The sequence below is a fragment of the Lactuca virosa genome, chromosome 1 (genome assembly GCF_052849685.1).
Source record: "Lactuca virosa cultivar CGN04683 chromosome 1, Lactuca_virosa_CGN04683_v6, whole genome shotgun sequence".
NCBI lineage: Eukaryota > Viridiplantae > Streptophyta > Magnoliopsida > Asterales > Asteraceae > Lactuca > Lactuca virosa.
Window position 1 is genome coordinate 93,639,924 of NC_136426.1, and position 6,712 is coordinate 93,646,635.

The 6,712-nt window shown below is 30.0% G+C and overlaps 1 long non-coding RNA gene across 1 annotated transcript; it reads left to right on the forward strand.

The window, feature by feature from the left end:
* Positions 1-1,741: 1,741 nt before the first annotated feature.
* Positions 1,742-2,220, forward strand: LOC145105641 (uncharacterized). Its single transcript, XR_013707381.1, has 2 exons — positions 1,742-1,843; positions 2,001-2,220. It is a non-coding gene; the product is annotated as an uncharacterized LOC145105641 (long non-coding RNA).
* Positions 2,221-6,712: the final 4,492 nt, after the last annotated feature.

Sequence of the window (6,712 nt, forward strand, 5' to 3'; positions counted from 1 at the left end):
ATTTTTACAGAGTCATCAACAGGTTTTCAATACAAAAACATCGCTTATGAACTCACCAGCTTTATGTTGATACTCTTTCAAAACTGCTTGTTTTCTCAGGGAATCAGTAGACAGGTACCTTCTGGAGTTTTGAGAAGACGGAGCGTATAGAGTCACGTCTTTTTCTTTTGAGTATACTTTTGATGTATAAAAACATGAATCAAACAGATGTAAATACCTTTTTCATATATGTATTCAATGTAATGGTTGTGTTTACTATGATTACTATGATGCAATTATTGTGACACTACATATGACGTCATCCACCCCCGAACATTTCCGCCGTTCCGGTTTGGGGGTGTGACATATATGTTTTAACACATAAGACTCAAATTTGATTCGTGTGAAACGCGCCACATATAAAGATGTATATACATGTATAGATTCGTCAAAGTTTAGCGGGTAAACTTTACATTTACTGAATGTTTAGAGACCAATTTAGTAAAATTCGGAATTTTAAATTCATGTTTCATGTTCGATACCCAAAAAATGATTTACAATTCGTCTGTTGTTAGTTTTTTACAAATTTAAGTCATGTAAATTCGTGTCTGACCCGTATACTAGTCATGAGAACATGGATTGTTACGTCTATTCCTACCCTATCCTATTACATTTGTACTTTATCCTTCTTCCTTGAACTGAATCTGAACCAAAATTAGTATTTACATTTTATGTACATTGTATTTAAAACATAACGAAGGAGGATAGAAATACAAACATAAATTGATAAACAATTAAATATCTGAATCATCTAAAATTAATGAATAGTGGAGAAAATAGTATACCAACCATAATCAAATTGATTCTTCACAAATTTTGGATTAACTGACTTTTTCTTATCATTATCATGTGCACATATTAACGTACCAATTGTAAGACCCGTTTACCATACGGGACGATTAAAACAAAATGTTAAATACGAAGGATTAAACAGAAAATTTATTTGAATTTGAAAAAAAAAATAAGTGCAAATTATGTGAAAAAAATATAATCGCACATTATCACTCATTAGTGGAGCTTTTATTCCAATAAAAACGCAAAGTTTAAATCCATAAAAATTTAGACATAGAAAGTGATATGTTATTTTACTCTGCTATTAAACTATACATATTGCTCTTCTAACACCATCGGACCTCCATCTAAGTACCTTACACCATCCCATACACTTGAGGGCATTGAATCAGTACAATGAAACTAAGAGATTATATTCATTTCAAATATAATACACTTACTTTTTATAGAATTTTGTTATGTTAAATTTGTATGTGTTTAAATACAATTTTCGAGAAATACTAAATAGAGGTTTGGGCAAAGTTCAATCTTTTATACAGACATAAATACCCAAACCAGGCTCACGACTACATATCTAATGAAAATGTCATCCTTTGTTTCCATCTCGTTGTCACAATAAGAAAAAAAGTTCATCATCTTCAGATAAATCTCAATGTACATGATTGGAAAACTCTAATGGTAAAGATTTTTCCAAAACAAGTAATTAAAACTTACGTAAACGGATAGATGATTGACTTTCATTGATATGGGTTCATGCGTTCATGTGATCAAATGTTGTTTCTAGATTTCAACAATAATTGGTGGCTACCAACAACCAACTAAATATATTTATTGTGAATTAAATGGCACATGTTTTAATGCATCCTATGTATGCAATTAACTTCTTCCTATAAATTTACAATGCTTGAACCATTTGGTCAACATACTTCCATTATATAGACTATCAGTAAATTACAAAGTATGGCGTCCATCAAGCTATCTGTTGCTCTTGTGATCATACTCGCTATTGTTGGTAATCTTTATACGATATATAATAAAAATTGTTGATTATAGTAGTAGCTTAGTTATATTTCATTACACTGACTTACCACTAAAACTACAGATTTTTGTTTACTTATGATTCTTAATTGATTTGTTAATCGATGTTATTCTGCTTACATATGATTTAGGGACACATATGATCAATGGTGAACAGTGTCAAGCCACATGGCATATTCTTTTTTGTAAAACAATATTATGTGAAGTGTTATGCAGAAGTAGTAGAGGGGTTCTCGCTAAAGGCCAGTGCATGCCCCATGGTGTTTGTCAATGTACTTGGAATTGTCATCCTTAAAGTATGTACAAATGTCTTTTAAGACATTAAAGTAAAATAAAAAAGTTTTATGAGTCTACATGTTACAACAATATGTTTAGGGATGAATAATACTTAATAATAAGTGTAATTTTATAAAAATACAAAAATGATCACAAGAGGACTGACTAAACTTTTGAGTTTTTACTAAAATATTTACCATCTCCAAAATAGACATTTCAGGTTTAGATAAGGTATAATGTGTTTTTTATCATTACAACAAATAATTATCAAAAAATATTTTTTTTAATCACAATTGCGCTTTCCAATAATTTAATTATCATCGTACAACGAGTGAGATTGCAAACGGGCAACAAGATGCGTCGCTAGGCCTTTTTGTATGGTAAACCTAATTATTTTAAAGACTACATCAACATACCACTGAAATTCCAAAAATTTTAACATTAATGTTGTTAATCTAAATAATATATTTTTATGCCATCAATCATAATATATTTCACTTCTACTTTCTTTAACATATTGGTAGAATTTAGGAAAAAAAATGAAGCATTTTCTTGTTATTTCGTATTTATTAATCAGATTTGGGAGATTTTTTGAATTTTTGATATAATTATTTTTGTGTCAGAAATGTTTAGTGTGGAACTAGCAATCTGAAATTTAAATCTGAAATATTTTTTCATCAGAAAATATGAATGAGCACATGTGCACATCTATGCATATACATTTGCATGTACAGACGATGCATGTGCACATAAGCACATCTCATACATAGACATGACGATTCGATACACGACACTACTTAAACGACATGATAACAACATAAGTTCTCCTTGTATGATTTTTAGAAATTTTTGTTCATGTGTATTCATGTCAAACACGGATTATATGTTTTAACACATAAGACTCAAATTTAATTCGTGTGAAACCCGACACATATAAACGTGTATATACATGTATAGATTCTTCAAAGTTTAGCGGGTAAACTTTACATTTACTGAATGTTTAGACACCAGTTTAGCAAAATTCAGAATTTTAAATTCATGTTTCACGTTTGATACCCATAAAACGATTTACAATTCGTGTGTTGTTACTTTTTTACAAATTTAAGTCATGTAAATTCGTGTTTGACCCGTATACATGTCATGAGAACATGGATTGTTAGGTCTATTCCTACTCTATCCTATTACATTATATACTTTACCCTTCTTCCTTCAACTAAATCTAAACCAAATTTAGTATTTACATTTTATGTACATTGTATTTAAAACATAACGAAGGAGGATAGAAATAAAAACATAAATAGATAACTAATTAAATATGTGAAACTTCTAAAGTTAATGAATAGTGGAGAAAATAATACACCAACCATAATCGAATTGATTCTTTACAAATTTTGGATTAACTGTCTTTTTCTTATCATTATCATGTGCACATATTTACGTACTAATTGTAAGACCCGTATACCATACGGGTCGATTAAAACAAAATTTTAAATACGAAGGAGTAAACGGAAAGTTTATTTGAACTTCAAATTTAAAATATGTGAAAATTATGTGAAAAAAATTAATAAATAAATAAATATACCTGCAAAAAATCAATAAACTAAAATTACGTATTTAGTTGTCAGACTCTTGTTCTAAACGGGTTAATTCTAACAAAATGTTAAGAACAAAGGTTTAAACTGTATATTATTAGATATTGAAATTTAAATTTGAAATTTGAAATTTCAAATTAATATAGTTATTGTATATTTAATTTATGGAAACTAAATTAATGATCTAATCTAAAGATAAAAGCATTGTTGGTAATGCCTTCATTTATTGTAGTGATAAGTAGTCGAATTATGAGATTTCACATTAGTTTCACAATCCAAATCTAAATATTAATATATTATCACTAATATCCAATAAAATCCAAAATTTTGACTTATGGCCTTAATATTATAACTTAACTATCATCTGGATCGCATTTTCATTATGATTTAAAAAGTTTACATTAGCGGAGCTTTTATGCCAATAAAAACGCAAAGCTTATATCCATAATAAATTAGACATAAAAAGTGATATGTTATTTTACTCTGCTATTAGACTATACAGATTTCTCTTATAGAGCCATCCGACCTCCATCTTAGTACCTTACACCAACCCATACACTTGAGGGAATGAAATCAATACAATGAAACTAAGCAATTATATTCATTTCAAATATAATACACTTACTTTTATAGAATTTTGCAGAACTAAATTTGTCTGTGTTTAAATACAATTTTCGAGAAATATTAAATAGAGGTTTGGGCGAAAGTTAAATCTTTTATACCGACATAAATACCCAAACCAGGCTCACGACAACATATTTAATGAAAATGTGAGCCTTTGTTTCCATCTCGTTGTCACAAAGAGAAATAAAGTTCATCATCTTCAAATAAATCTCAATGTCCATGATTGGAATACTCTAATGGTAAAGATTTTTCAAAAACAAGTAATTGAAACTTACGTAACCGGATGACTGACTTTCATTGATATAGGTTCATCCGTTCATGTGATCAAATGTTGTTTCTAGATTTCAACAATAATTGGAGGCTACCAACAACCAACTAAATATATTTATTGTGAATTAAATGGCACAGGTTTTAATGCATCATATGTACGCAATTAACTTCTTCCTATAAATTTTCAATGCTCGAACCATTTGGTCAATATACTTCCATTGTATAGTGTCCATCAAGCTATATGTTGCTCTTGTGATCATACTCTCTATTGTTGGTAATCATTATACGATATATAATAAAAATTGTAGATTTTACTAATAGCTAAGTTATATGTCATTAGGTCGACTTACTACTAAAACTACAAATTTTTGTTTACTTATGATTCTTAATTGATTTGTTAATCAATGTTATTCTGCTCACATATAATTTAGGGAGAGATATGATCAATGGTGAAGAGTGTCAGGCCACTTGGAATATTATTCTTTGTAAATAGTTATTATGCGAAACTTTTTGCAAAAGTAGAAGAGGGATTTTCGCTAAGGGACAGTGCATGCCCCATAATGTTTGTCAATGCACTTGGAATTGTCATCATTAAAGTTTGTGCAAATATTATTTAGGACATCTTGGTAAAATAAAAAACTTTTATGTGTCTACATGTTACAAGAATATGTTTAGGGGTGAATAATACTTAATAATAACTGTAATCAAATAAAAATACAAAAATGATCACAAGAGGAAGACTAAACTTTTGGTTTTAACTAAAATGATTACCATCTCCAAAATAGACATTTCCGGTTTAGATAATGGATAATGTGTTTTTTTATCATTACAAAAAAAATTCAAAAAAAAAAATTAACCCTAAAATTCCAAAATGTTTAACATTAATATTTTTCAACTAATTAATATATTTTTATGCCTTGAATCCTAATATATGTCACTTCTACAAACTTTAACATATTGTTAGAATTTATAAAAAATCTGAAGCATTTTCTTGTTATTTGGTATTTATTAATCAGATCGGGAGATTTCTTGAAATTTTGATATAATAATTTTTGTGTCAAAAATGTTTAGTGTGGAATTAGCAATCTGAAATTTAAATCTCGAATATTTTCTTTAGAAAATATGTATGCACACATCTATGCATATACATGTTGTGACAACCCGAATCTTTTTCGTCAATATTAGCCCGATTCCGTTAATAAAATTCGAATTTTATTTAGTTCCGTCAAATTCTTATGATTTGGAAAATCATTTAGACTATATAATTAAATTTAAATGTGAGTCGGAACCAAAATCGCACGAAAACCCGAATTACTTAGAAAACCATCGAAAACCGGCCTTGAGTTCTCGGCTGTAAACCCATTTACGGCCGTAAACCCATTCACGGCCGTAAACCTGTTTACGGTTAGTGACAGGTGGCCCCCACCACCGACCATGCACCCAGTCTATAAATATGTGATTCCTACCCTCATTTACACTTTTCTGGCCGAAAATTCCTCAAGACTCTCTCAAGTTTCATCCAACAAAAGCCTTCTTTTCACCCCACAAAAGTAAGTAATTCATCCCTATCAGTTTTTATTCATCTCATTCATTTAAAAGGCTTCATATTCATTCATTTGATTCATCACTTTCATCACCATCTTTATGTCCTTGAAGAGTTTACGCCGTAAACCCTTCAAATGTTCATATATTCATAGGCCGTAAACACCTCATGGGTCGTAAACCCTTCAAATCTTCATAGACCGTAAACACCTCATGGGCCGTAAACCCTTCATATATTCATAGGCCGTAAACACATCATGGGCCGTAAACCCATGGTGGTTGACCGTGAACTCCTTTTTATCCCTCATTCTTGATTCTAACACTTCATTGTGAGTGTTTCCTACATCCTAAGGGTGTTTCCTATGCTTGTTAGTGGTTTTAGACACTAATTGTAATCCTATACATGTTATTATATGCTTAATAGGTCCGTACTGTGCTCGGGACTTCACTTAGCATACCAAGCACCTTATCTTTGTCATTCATCCTAGTCACTCACAATCAGGTGAGTTCATACCCCTATGCTTTTACTATTTTAAAGG